The sequence below is a fragment of the Schistocerca cancellata genome, chromosome 7 (genome assembly GCF_023864275.1).
Source record: "Schistocerca cancellata isolate TAMUIC-IGC-003103 chromosome 7, iqSchCanc2.1, whole genome shotgun sequence".
NCBI classification, from domain to species: Eukaryota; Metazoa; Arthropoda; class Insecta; order Orthoptera; family Acrididae; genus Schistocerca; species Schistocerca cancellata.
The window spans coordinates 317,167,725-317,182,536 of record NC_064632.1 but is presented as its reverse complement, the minus strand read 5'-3'; positions in this window follow the sequence as shown (position 1 = coordinate 317,182,536).

The window sequence follows — 14,812 nt, the reverse complement described above, 5'->3', positions numbered from 1 at the left end:
TACCGCTCCCCTACAGACAGGGTATTCACCAAAGGTTTTGCATTGCACATATCCTAATACATTGCCTACGTATGGACCATCATACAATTACAACTTTCACATCTTACAATATTTCCAACATTAGTTACACTTCACTTTGATTACAACATTGCTTGAAATTTGACATAATTATTAAAATTCACGTCGAAAATTGTTTACAGTTGCTTTAACATAAGGGCATGAAACAAAAAAGAAATGAAACCAGAACATCGATTAGGCTAAATTATTGAAATTCAGGGGAAAAATTTATTATAAGTACAATAGTATAGTGTTATTGTTGTTACACATGCCCCTGTTTCCAGTAAATTTCACTAAGTGCAAATTTGATGGGAACACTGAACTTTATATTTATACAGTGGTTCTGAATCTTTGTGTGATTATCCCATCAAAAAAATTTTATACCACAAACTTCCTTTCACTCACTTTACATAAGTCTTTTTTTTTAATATATCAAGAACATTTACCTATCGTTTGCTTAAGTGCCTTTGGCACAGTCCAACCTCCTATCACAACAGTATTTAAGTAGCATATTACTTATCATTGTTCAATTTCTCAGACAAATAAAAACCAAATTTGGAACGCAAACACTTATTTACAAAAGCAAATACAAATATCTATATGCACTATAAAACAATTTGTTGATGCTTGCATTGGATGGCAGTCCATTTTCTTATTTACTAAAGAGAAAAAAAACACACAATAATATTAAGAAAATTACTACACACATTTGCTGCCTATTATTCAGATTTGGGCAGTCCTTTTCACCTCATATTGCCACATCTCCTGTATCACACTTATAATTCTCCTTTGACTATTTATCTGCCCTCTTTGGTGTTTGGCAGTCCTTTATATTATGACTCATATACTGCCCATTTTCATTTTTGACAGTCCCATCTTTTATCTGGCTGACAGCATTTATCCTTTCTTTTCAGCCCTTTTTCTCCATATCTCTTTACATTTATAGTACATTTGGTAATCTGAAACTCACATAATTACATTAGTACATTGATATTGGTCTACCTATGTTACAAAAGTTTGTTACATTTGGCATAAATTAGTTTCAGCATAATATACAGCACGTTTACTGCAAATTGTTTTCTGATTGTACTTAGGTCATTCACTTCTAGGAACATAGTTTCAGGTCCACAACATTTCTTACACCTAAAGGTATTTTGGATTTTGGGTAGATCAGGTAGTAAGCATTATCGTGTGGAATGTTCTGTATTACATACGGTCCATTATAAATATATTTAAATTTGGAAATTTCATGGTTCAGTTCACTAGATTTTTCGTGGGTTTTTAAAAGAACATAATCCCCAATTTTAAATTTTGAAACTTTCAGATTTTTATCATGTCTTTTAGATCTCGATTCAGCTTTTTGCTTTGCCCTATCTCCGACTAATTCTTTCTTTTGACTCAACCCCAAACTTGTACAAGGCGGAAACTCTAGTTTTTCCTCAATTAAACTTTTACTTCTGCTGCCTAACAAAATTTCTTCCGGTGGGAACCCAGTAGATTCATGATGTAAGGTGTTAATGATAGTCTCAAAGTCCGATATAAACTTGCCCCAGGCCCTATGGTTATAACTGCAGTAAGTTCTACACAATCTCCCGATTTCTCGCATGTACCTTTCAACCGGGTTGCTAGCAGGATGATAAGCTGATATATATTTAACCTCCACACCATTTCACTCCATTCCTTCCTTCCAAATTTTGGATATGAACTACGGTCCATTGTCAGATAGTACTGCCTTGGGTTTCCCGATGGTTCTGAAGTATTCGACCATCCTACTAAATACAGCTTTTGCTGTTGCTCTTTTCAAGGGGTATAATTTCACAAACTTTGAGAATATTTCCAAAATTACTAAAATTTATGCACAATTTCCCAAAGTCTTTGGGAGGGGACCATATAAATCTACCGATAATAATTCTAGGGTGTCTTCAGGTAATGTACTTTGCATTGGACCTCTATTAGTTCTGTTCGGTACTTTGGCCCTTTGACAGACATCACACGACTTAATTCGTTCCTTTACCCTCTTACTGACACTACCAGCAATCACTAGTACATTATTCAATTTATCCAAAAATTTCTTTGGCCCACTATGCCCCAATGCTAAATGAAAATAGTCTATGACATCAGTATCAAACTGGTGTGGCCAACATACTCTCCATTCCTCAGCGACTAAATCTTTCCTCCTATATAAAATGCCTTTAAGGATTTTGTAATATTTCTTAATTTGAGGATACTGCACACTGTCAAAATTTACCTTCACAGATTTCCATGTCGGATCTTCATTCTGATGGTATCTCATATTTTTTCATATTTGTTCAATTTTCCTTTTTCCTGAAACCTCTTTCATATACCTTATCTGAAAAGTACCCTCTTCACCATTTTCATTGGGCACTTCACTCATACCATTAGGCAATCGAGATAACGCATCTGCCACATAATTCTCAATACCCTTAACATAGCAAATCTCGTAATCAAATTGTTGCAGGTACAAAGCCCAACGAGTTAGCCTGCCATTAAGTAAACGACAATCCTTAAGAAAAGTTGAAGCTTTGTGGTCAGTATGTATGATGAGCTTATGGCCCCACAGATAATTTCTGAATTTCTTTAATCCCCATATAATGGCTAAAGCTTCCTTTTCTGATATAGTGTAGTTTCTCTCGTATTTTGTTAGAGTTCTACTTGCAAACTCGATAGTCCTGTGTTCGATTTCTTTGCCATCACAGATTTCCTGGAAAACTTCTATGCCAATTCCATAAGCACTGCTGTCAGTACTCATATGGAAAGGTTTTGACAGTATGGGGTGATGCAAAATATTGTCATTCAAAAGTTCACATTTTAATTTTTTTAAATCTCTCGTGCACCCTTCTGTCCACACAAAAGCACTATTTTTCTTAAGTAGATTATTCAAATGAGGACTATTAAAAACTTGCCCCTTGACGAATTTTCTATAGAACGCACATAAACCCAAAAAGGCTTTCAACTGTTTTCTATTTCTAGGAGCTGGACACTCTGCTATTGCACTTAACTTTTCCGGGTCCTTGCCAATACCGGTAGTAGTAATTATGTGCCCCAGGAACTTTATTTCCGACTTTACATACTCACATTTCTTCCACTTAAGCGTCATGCCACCTGCTTGTAGAGCAACAAAAACTCTCTGCAATAATTCACAATGCTCTTGCCATTCTTCTGTAGCAATCAGGAAATCATCTACATAAATGGTTAGCCGGGAACTCAATTCTCTCCCTAATACAAAGTCCAGTGCTCTAATAAATACTGCCACCGAAGTGCTAAGCCCAAATGGTACTACTTTATTCTGATAGCATTTCCCGGCAAATAGAAAAGCGGTATATTTACGGGATTCTTTACTCAAAGGAATTTGCCAGTATCTGGCGGTCATGTCCAGACTGGTTAAATACTTCACATTATAAAATTTTTGAAGCATTTTGTCCAGATTTTCAGGTCTGTCTATTTCCTTTTTTACAATTTTGTTCAAAGTCCTGGCGTCAATAACTACTCTTACTCCCCCATCCCTTTTGTTCACGATGATAAGGGGACTATTATATTCGCTGCTACTCTGTTCGATTACACCCCATTCTATCATTTTATCTATTTCCATTTGCACAGCCTGCCTCTTTGATATGGGTACCGAAAACGGTCTTACAAAGAAAGGTTTATGCTCTATTGTCTCAATCTGGTATTCAAAGTTCTTAACTAGGCCAGGTTTGTCCGAAAATACGGTGCTATTACTTTCTAAAATATCAAGCAATTCTGTTTTCTGTTCGGGAGATATTTCCTTCAAATTTTCCACCATTTCTTTAAAATCATGCCCCTGCTTGTTACTCTCATTTATTAACCTCTGAACATGGTAGACCTCATACTTGTTTGTCAAACCATCATTCCCTTGGTCAATCTCCAACAATAAAGAATCAATTTCTGAATCGAACACCTTCCCATTTCCCTCAAATTTTACTTCTACATTCCTAGATGCACTATCAATTTTGATCACTTCCTGGCTACAATCAATAATAACCTTTTCTTTATCCAACCAATCTATTCCCAGAATCATTTCAGTACTCAAGTCTGGTACAACCAAAAAATCGTGTTCAAAGTTTTGTCCTTTTATACTAAATTCAACCAAAATTTGGTTCTTTACCAGCTTGCTAGTCTTGCCAGTAGCACCAACAATTTTTACACCCGTCACTGACATAATTACTATTCCAGGCTCATCACAAATGTGTTCGAAAAACGACTGGGAGATTGCGCTTATCTGAGATCCCATATCAAGAAGTACCTGCAATTTCACATTATAAATTTCAACTGGTATTACAGTTTGTTTCACTGTCGAATGTTTTTCATTGTTGTGATCTTCCCTAAGCAAATCCGGGTCGACGATAACATCATCCCAAGATATGCTTTTAACATTCACCCCACTTATGTCTGGTGGTTTCTTTGGTTCCGGGAGTTCAAAGTCATTAATTACTTGAACTCTTTGTAAAATAGACCCTGAGTCATCAGGTGGCTCTTTCCTTCTTCGTTCAGTCTCAACATCTGGATTTTGTTTTGAAACTTCGTCATCATTAGGTACAATATCGCAATTAGCTGCATCCCCATTATTTTCACTAGTACCGAAATATTCGTCATCTGAACTATCGTCCGAATCCGACCATTCTGGATCGCTTTCGGGTTCTAACATAAAAGCTTTTCTGAGACAGGCACTAAGTTCTTCTTCTGCATTTTCGTCAGGTTTTGATTTTTAACTCAATATCTTCTTTTGACAAAACGTTCTCACTATCGGTTTTACTCACATCTACTGTTACTTCATACTTAGTGTAATTCTCGTGGACTTCAATTACTTTCAGGTAATTACCTGCCTCTTCCTCACGGTGCCTTTCGGTAGCAGCTCGTACTGTTGGCGGATCATTAACAGAAGTTACTTCCTCGTCAATGCTTAGGATTTCATCCTTCAATTCCTTCCTATCTTTAATCATTGTCCCATCGGCAGCACGCGTACTTTGCGCGGCGCTATTTAATCTCTCCTCTTCCAATTTGGGCCACGTCACCTTATCGACGTCCCTATTATCTCCCTTTTCACTAATTAACCTCCTTGCCTCATACTCCTTCTTAAAATCTTCCCACTCGCATTGCTTGAGGCCCTTGTACAGATCGTCGATCTGCACACACCAATTAGTTACTTCTGCTAGTTCTTTCTCGCCATTTACTTTATTGCTAACACTGCTAATCGCACCTCTCTGTGTATCCACAGTTTCATCTACTATTTCCTTCGCCACGGAATTACCTCTCGTAATGTATGCACCAGTTCTTACGGCAGTGTTCGTTTCTAATGCTGCCGCATTGCTAGCGGCTTTTCTCTGAACAGCTGTTCTGCTAGGCTGGGCCGTTGCCCTCTCATGCTCCACTCGCCTGTTAACATGTATCGCTCTGCTCGGCGAAGATGACTCATCCGCGCTTGCACCTGACGCTTGTTTCGCAACAACACGTTGCGTCGTTCCACGCCTGTCTCTAACCTATCTCATAACATTACTGTCAGTTCGGTACTTTTTCTTAAATCGGGGCCGGTATGTACTGTCCGCTTCCGTTTGGCCCGCAACATTCGTGGAAATCAGTTTCCCGCATCGTTATTATTTTGTGCGGTGTACCCTCTACCGTGACCTATATAACTTCCTCTTCCTCTGCCTCTTCCTCTCTGTATCATGTTGACGCAAAACCCTTCGCCGTCATTTCTCTCGTCACTATTACGGTTATTTCTGTTGCTAAAATTCTGATAATTGGCACGACTTTCGCGCCAGTGGTCTTCGTCTTCGACCCTTTCAAGAAATGCTTGGAAGCTACGATGATTGCTTCCCACGTATCTCTTTGAATCTTCCGGAAGCTTTTTATATAGCTCCCATATGATTTCAGAATCGGACCTTCTTCCTCCTAAATGCGTCAACTTTCGGTACCAATATTAGCAGAAATCTTTTAAATAATTCCTGCCCCTGTTATCATGAAGTTTGGCCATGACAAATTCGCGCCACAAATGATCCTGTTTTTGTTCGGACCAATATTCTTCCGTAAACTTTTGCTTAAATTCTTCGAACGCGATTCGTTCGGTATTCAAATTAATTCCCCAGCGCTTAGCGTCACCTGCTAAGGCACTAATTACTACGTTTATCTTTTCCTGATCAGACAAGTGTTCAGGAAATATCCTCTCGCAATTTTTAATGAAATCTAATGGATGCCATCCGTTATGTTTGTTGGCGGGATCGAAGCGTTCCTCACCTTCCAATAGCTTCAAAAGTGGTGTGCCATTATAGACAACACCAGGCCTATCTTTGATTTTACTCTCAAGATCGAAAATTTTGCCTTGAATTTTCGAAGTATTTTGTTCACACTTTTGTACACATCCGGTCACTTTTTCGCCTAATTCTCTTTCAGTGTCTGAAACTGCCTTTTTCAACTGTGATATTCCGTGTTGACATTCGTTTACGATCTCAGTTTTAAGACCGAAAACTTTTTCGTCTACTTCTGTTTCAACCAGAGGTTCTACTTTCTCTTAGATGCTGAGAATTTCAACATCAAACCTACTGTTAATGTTGTCAATTTCCCCCTGCATAGTATTCATATTTTTGTTAATTGTGTCAATTTCAAATTTAATGGTATTTACCACAGAACTTAAATTACCCACTTTTTGTTCTACCTGTTCTATTTGTTTACTAATTTTAATTCCTTGTTCTTCGACCTGTACTTTTAGCTGATCATTTCGTGTTTTGATCTGATTACTTTGTGTTTTAAGCTGCTCGTCAACGTGTTTTTTAAGCTGATCATTCTGTGTTTTGAGCTGCTCACTCTGTCCTATAATTTGTTTGGTTAATTGTTCAAATAAATCGTTCATGCTTAAAATTTTCACACTGTCTTGTTTTACGGAGTCCATGCGTTCCGATTTTACCTCAAAAGGTTCTTTCGGTTCTTTCTTTATCTGTGGAGAATCAAACATGTCAGTGAATTCGTTCACGTACCCACTATCGTCTACAAAGTCATCCCCTACTTCTTGTTTTATCCCTTGCTGTGTTCCAGGCAATCTCGACATTTCAATCTGTTCATTAACATTTTCGTGATATTGTATATACGCCAATTGCCTTTCGCTAACGCCATCTGTTATCTGGCCGCTTAAACTCCTGCTATTGCCATGCGCATTTTCCATTATGCTCGGCACATCTACCCTGTCTACTTTCCTGTCCATACCGAATGCAAATTACACCGCACTACCGTACTTGACGTTCACTGCTATTTATTTTACTGATTAATATTGCATTTCGTGCCACTGAACATCCACTGCTCGGTATTCACATTAATTTGTGACCAATAACAACTGAACGACCTGTCACGGTCGCCACTTGTAACGTCTACGCTCTTGCGCACATTAAATCTATAAAGCCTGTACTATGGTAAGTTGACGGGCCTCACCTTGTAAGAAAGGATTTTAGTAAATATGTTGACCGCATGTACCTGAATGGAGGCAAAATCAGACTTACACCCACTCAGTAACAACAATGATACGTCAAGCAAGTCTAAAGTGCAACTACACGTTAGGACGCGCAAGAAACATACACAGCAGATGCTACCACTTGTTAATAATACGGTCGCCAGCCTAATTAGGCATTAACTGAGTTTTTTCCCTGTACAAGTGGATGTACGTGCAAGCATAACAACACGTAGTAATACTGCATTATATGGTAAATTTTAGAACCAGAAAAATCTACTGAACTAATATTTTCACGTTCTGTACTAATTTGGACAAGCTATAAATACACAACATTACACTATAATGATTACTACAAACTGCGTTTTGTCTTCAATCCGACTGAAATCGGGCATAGGTTACCCTAGAAATAGCGCTTTTGAAACACACATACAATGTCAATTTTAAGAAGGGTAAAACACTGATAAATTTAGGTTTTATATTGACTTTAACTTTTCTGGTCAAATCAGTTCAGTACACTTCAGAATTCAAATGAATAGAAAAGAAAAAAAGGGGGGGACCCTGAAACTATTATGAGCACTGTAGTGAAAGTTTGATTATTGAAAACATTAAGCATTCAAGATTTCCAATATATGATGTACCGCTCTTTTTGTCTTATTTCCTACTCATTTAACTACCGTTATTTTTGTCTCAATTTAAATAAACTTCATTACTAACCCAATTTCAACCTCATCTTCCAACTTTCTCATACCTATATTATTCGTTCAGTATTCATTAACAACAAAGTTCTTTAAACATCATTCTAACATTGATAGGTCTGCAGGTAATTATTATTAACATAAACTTTAAATCTTCATCTTGGGACACTCGGATTGCGCAACATGTGGAAAGAACCCTGTCTAGGTTAGTTGTAAGGATAATTAATTGATAGGACAGTTCTGGTAAAATTTAAGTTGTTATTGAACAGTATGTAGCAAAAGTAACACTGGTCCACACGAATACAGTACTAAAAGTTTCAACCTGTTCGTATCGATGAGGCGGACGGCAGGCGGCGAGATGGCGAGACACAAAGCACACGTGCAGTAACAGCAATGGCTCATGAAATATCGGCACTTTACTTCTTCATGGCGTCGCAATACTTTTCCATTTAGTGCTTATGGAATATTGGCATGCTGTATAGACGTCGGAAACAGCGCATCCGTGGCTCGACGAAAACACTTTTTCCAGGAGAGCCTCCTCGATCCAGCACATGTTTCTCAGATCGATGCCGAACTCTGACTACTACTGCTGAGCTCGTTATGCCGTACCGCGCCCGTGTGCATTTTCCCGCGCTCGCCTGCCTCCACCTTTTACCGCTCCCCTACAGACAGGGTATTCACCAAAGGTTTTGCATTCCACATATCCTAATACATTGCCTACGTATGGACCAGGCATACAATTACAACTTTCACATCTTACAATATTTCCAACATTAGTTACACTTAACTTTGATTACAACATTGCTTGAAATTTGACATAATTATTAAAATTCACATCGAAAATTGTTTACAGTTGCTTTAACATAAGGGCATGAAACAAAAAAGAAATGAAATCAGAACATCGATTAGGCTAAATTATTGAAAATCAGGGGAAAAATTTATTATAAGTACAATAGTATAGTGTTATTGTTGTTACACCATCTCCTTGAATTCCCACCTTTTTGCAGTTTCTTCAGTTTTAGTCTACAGTTCATAACCAATAGATTGTGGTCAGAGTCCACATCTTCCCCTGGAAATGTCTTACAATTTAAAAACTGGTTCCTAAATCTCTGCCTTACCATTATATAATCTATCTGATACCTTTTAGTATCTCGTCAAGTTACAGCGGACAATATCGTGAATTTCCTGGCCTTCACAGGTAATTCTTATCGTTCATAGTTGCCATATTACAAAATCTTCATTTTTGTAGTACAACTATGAACTTTATTTATTATTTGAAAGAAGCATCTAAGAAAATTTGAACGACATAGTATACACGGGGCTTGCTTAAATAGTATCAATGTAACAGCACCACAAACCACTGTCCAGCTGTCAGGAGAAGATATTTCACCCAACTCAGCCCTACCATACCAGATGTAAGTAAACACGTAACCCAAACACTTTTCATTTGTTTATCATCACTGTTGCGATACCAACTGCTCAAAATGTTGACCTTGAGAACTGCTACGTGATATAAAGCGATTTTATGGAAACAGTACTGCACGTTGAATTTCATCTGGGGTTAACGGCAGCACAGGCCCTTGTTATAAGGTTTTTCATGTCTTCGGTAGTTGTCAGTGTATCCTGTTAAACCACTTGTTTCAGTTTTCCCCGCAGATAGAAGTATAGAAAACAAAACCGTCCTGGACGATGCGAACAGTGCACACAGGGACCCTGCCGTCTTTGAAATCTGCATCACCATTGAGGAACAAACATTATGGCATAGGATGGACCTGATCATCCAAAATGACTGCAAAATTCTTGGCATTAATGTGACCGTACAGAGTACCCACGTGGCCAGGGAATACTGCGATATGGCTGCCCTTATCATCACCGAACCCCCCCCGCCCCTGTTTCATTTTCGGGACGTAAACTCGGGCAGAAGTCTGTAACAGTGAAAAACAAGACTCGTTCTATCAAATGACGTTCTTCCACTGCTCCATAGTTGAGGTTTTGGGCTTCGGCCCCACGTTTTCTTCTTACGGGTATTTGCATCACTGATGAGTGGTTTCGGAATCCCATCTCGCCCTGCAATCCCCTGCTTATGGAATTTTTTTTTCAGGTTTCGCGAGTCTGACATTCACTTCCGCAGTTGCTTTCGCAGCTGTCGTCCTATTATTTTTCATAACAGTGCTCTTGCATCGCCGTCCGTCACAATCACTCAACACGCTCTGACGTATCGGATGACGTTTCCACTTTATTTAAGAAAGAACCCATCACTCGAACAACAACAATTTGCTGACGTTTGAGTGCACTGAGTCCTGACATAATGCACACACGACTGAACATGATAAGTTCTGACTGTGGCTGACAATTAGAATGCGTTAAGGAATTTCGCAGGTGCAGTCTGTGGTCAGATACAACAGTGCTACCTACAAGCTTGGTTTTCCTCTGCATTTATTTTCAATTGTACATTTCTCGCGGTGTTTCCACATTTTTGTCCACCACCCTATATATACTCGTCCTGGATATAGAGGATGATACAAAAATACTCGTACATTACAAAATTTGGAGGCAGCTTCTTAACAACAAAGCAAGAAACAAGCTAACAAAAATATATGTCCTAAGAGTTAACGAAAGTTTACATTCAACAGATTGACAGGTACAGCGCAACAGTTTCAACGTACTCATTCAAGAAAGGCTTTGTCTCTTTGTATCCATTATATTCTAGATGGTGGAGTACCGTCTAGCCATCATCATCAGTTCAAGATTAATGTGTATGTTGGTACTGTATGTGACTGTCTGGCAGCTGTTCACATTCTCCTAGCACGTCTTGCAAGTGCTGCCTACAACCGCTTTATTCAATGACTTTACTCGGAATACCCTCAACGACTTACTAGAGTACGCGCCCTTGCTAATAAGCAAGGAAGAAGCTTCTGGTTTATGCATGATTGGGCTCCATTGTTCGAGATGCACTGGCTGTTATGTACCATGGGGGTAGGGGAGGACTAGCTCAATGGCTTGCGCGACCTTCCGAGCTCATTGGTGGGGATTTTTATCACAAGACCCACATTAAACTGTTTGTGCTGCAGACAACCCGGATGTGAAAGCTATTCATCGACGTTTCATGGAAGACTGCGAAATCAACCGACATCATCCGGGAGTATACGAAAGGGTGGGACTCTTATAGGTACAAACGATAATGGCGAATGGAGAACAATGAAACAAACAAACAATACTAATAAAATTAGGTCCATAAAACAGTGATTTCGCGGATTTGAAGTAAGGACAAGTGCAGTCATGCCAGTGCTGCAACACCGGTAAATGTCTAAAAGTACGTTTTGATTTTTTTGTGTGGGGATATTTACAAGCTTCGGAGTATTTCGGAGTATTTCAGCCCTATTGATAGTGTCGATGGATTCGGAGAACGCAATGTTAATAGTTGTCAATGCATTTAGAACACGCCAAGAAATTTTTGAAATCATTCAAACGTGGATGAGGGGACATGTTGAATGTGCCTTCACATGAACGGTGGCCACGTTGAACACCTGTTGCATTGCGTTTGTCCTCAAGTGCGTATCTGCAATATGGAACCTCGGCGGCTCTGCTAAGAGGTGTTCATGTGCTCGTAATGCGAAGTATCATGGAAATAATTGGTTTTCGGACCTATGTTTATTAGGATTATTTGACTGCTAATCTGTCTTCTAAGCGCCCGTTTCGCCTGTACTTATAACAGTGATACACTTAATATGCATATGGTGTTAGAAGTGTAAGACTGCTCTTGGTGATCATTGGTACCTTAATACGTGTGTTAGTGTGTTAGTTGTTTTTTCTCCATATCTATCAGACTTTCCACAAACACGCCACATAATTTAGTACCTGATGTTTCCTGCACTGCCGTAAATGCACCACTAAGTAGACACAGCTGTCAGTATAGACTCACCGTTTTGCGTCCACGTGCCCACACTTCAACACCTGGCCTGCTGCTCAAATGTTTCAAGCACTATGGGACTTAACATCTGTGGTCATCAGTCCCCTAGAAAGTAGAACTACTTAAACCTAAGGACATCACACACATTCATGCCCGAGGCAGGATTCGAACCTGCGACCGTAGCGGTGACGCGCTTCCAGACTGAAGCGCCTAGATCCGCACGTGGCGTGCTGCCCAGAGGAAAATACACATCAGTGGCTTTTTTTTGCCACATGTTCTTGGAGGTTACTAACTAACGTAAAAACATACTACTGCTACTAGCTATAATTATTTAATCGTAAATGAAGTGAATACTGATGTAGTGTTGTTCAGTCTATTGTCCTCAGTCACCCATAAAAATGTCTGCCCTTATGTATGTATCACCCCCTACATTAATTATTTCTTGTTCTGTCCAGTTAGCACTGGAACGTATTCCTTAAACTAATTTGACCTATCCTAATCCTACACAAGCTGAATATGTGATAGTGGCAGCAGAAATTTCTTACAGTCGCCTTTAAATAGCCATAATCTCAATTTATAGAACATGGTTTCGTGAATAGAACGTCGTCTTTGTTCTACAAATTCCCATTTAAGTTTCCCTATTACACACTTTCCTATGGAGTATGGAGAACTGTTACAAGCCCAGCAGCCCGCGTCTGGATTCGTTCGACGTCTGCTGTCCTGCTTACTTGGTAATAGCTAGAAACCCTGGAACAGTGTTTTAGAATTGTCGCACTAGCGTCTTGCATGAGATTTGCTTCCTACATCCAAAGCACTTACCTAGAACGCTTCCAACAATCAAAGCTCTCCATTCGCATTCACTATTACCGATTTCTTGTGTTAGTCCCTAAATATTTAAACGATGTGAACTTGTCCAAATGTTACACACTAGTCTAGTAGACTTATCAGCCGCGTAGAGGATGTGCATGGGTGGAGAATGGACAGAATCATTGGACACACCTATAGTGGTGCGGGCCGTTGCATAAAGAGAATGCCATACAAGAAGAGCCGAGGTGTAGTGTGGAAAGGAGAGCAAAATACAATACACGGTCAAATGATTTATCAAGGTCAAGGTACACAAAGGAGACAGATTGTGATTCCTTAATTATATTAATACGTAGAGTAATTAATATATACGTAGATTTTTGTAAGTGGTGCAGGGGGCTAATATTTTCGTTAAGGAAATGCCTTGGTATTTACTTTAAAGTAAAGTAACAGTTAATTTACGTGTACTAAAGATGCGGTCAGTACTGTCTATAACAAAGAAGTGGAAATGTCGCTCTCGCCGCAGCTGCTGTTGCCTCTGCCCCGTGCTGAACGCTCTGGTGTGCTTGTGCGTGTTTGCAGTGGAGATGCTGCGGCGCGCCATGTACCTGTTCCGGCGGCCGCCGTCGCAGATAGCCGACCTCCTGCCGCCTCAGAGCGGCTCCCAGCAGTCGGTGGCGACCATCCAGTCAGGTAACGCCTAACCATCACATCGCAACTAGTGTGGAGCGCTGGCTAGGTCTCACATAACACACTGAGGCAGGATTTGGGAAGGTGTTCCTGTGTTACGAGGAGGCGAACAACCTATTTAAATGCACTGACGGAAAGAAGCACCAAAAAATAATTAGAGTAATGAAAAATCGGGAATATAAAAGGTTCGTCTAGGTAAAATATTTAAGGGATTAACACTGCAAGATCGCAGTTTAACATACACTGATGTGCCAAAACATTATGACCACTGTCCATGGCGACGCTGGATGCTGCCAGGTGGCGTTGCGCGCACGTGATGCGGTAACAAAACTATGTAGCGGAGCAGACAAGAACGAGCAATCACCCTAGCGAACATATGGGCAGCAAATGGGGAAATCGTTTGAGATAAGCGACTTTGATAAAGGGAAGAGTATTGTTATGCAAAGCCTGTGAACGAGTATCTCGAAAACGGTGAAGGTGGTCGAATGTTCACGTGCTGCTGTAGTGAGCATCAATGGAAAGAGGCAGAAGGACAGTGGAACTACCACTAGGCGCTAGATGGCTGGACGTCGACGACTCTTCACAGAACGTGGGGACCAGAGACTTGTGTGCTCTGTAAAGTAGGGTAGATGGTGATCTCTGGCATCTCTGCCGAAACAACACGATCTACATTCTACATACATACTCCCCAATCGACCATACGGTTCGTGACGGAGGGTACTTCGTACCAAAACTAGCATCTTCTCTCCCTGTTCCACTCCCAAACAGAACGATGGAGAAATGACTGCCTATATGTCTCTGTACGAACACTAATCTCTCTTATCTTATCTTTGTGCTCTTTCCGCGAAATATAAGTTGGCGGCAGTAGAATTGTACTGCAGTCAGCCGCAAAAGCTGGTTCTATAAACTTCCTCAGTAGCTATTCAGGAAAAGAACACCTCCTTTCCTCTAGAGACTCCCACCCGAGTTCCTGAAGCATTTCCGTAACACTCGCATGATGATCAAATCTACCAGTAACAAATGTAACAGCCCGCCTCTGAATTGCTTCAATGTCCTCCCTCAATCCGACCTGATAGGAATCCCAAACGCTCGAGCAGTACTCAAGAATAAGTGGTATTAGTGTTTTATAAGCGGTCTCCTTTACAGATGAACCACATCTTCCCAAAATTCTACCAATGA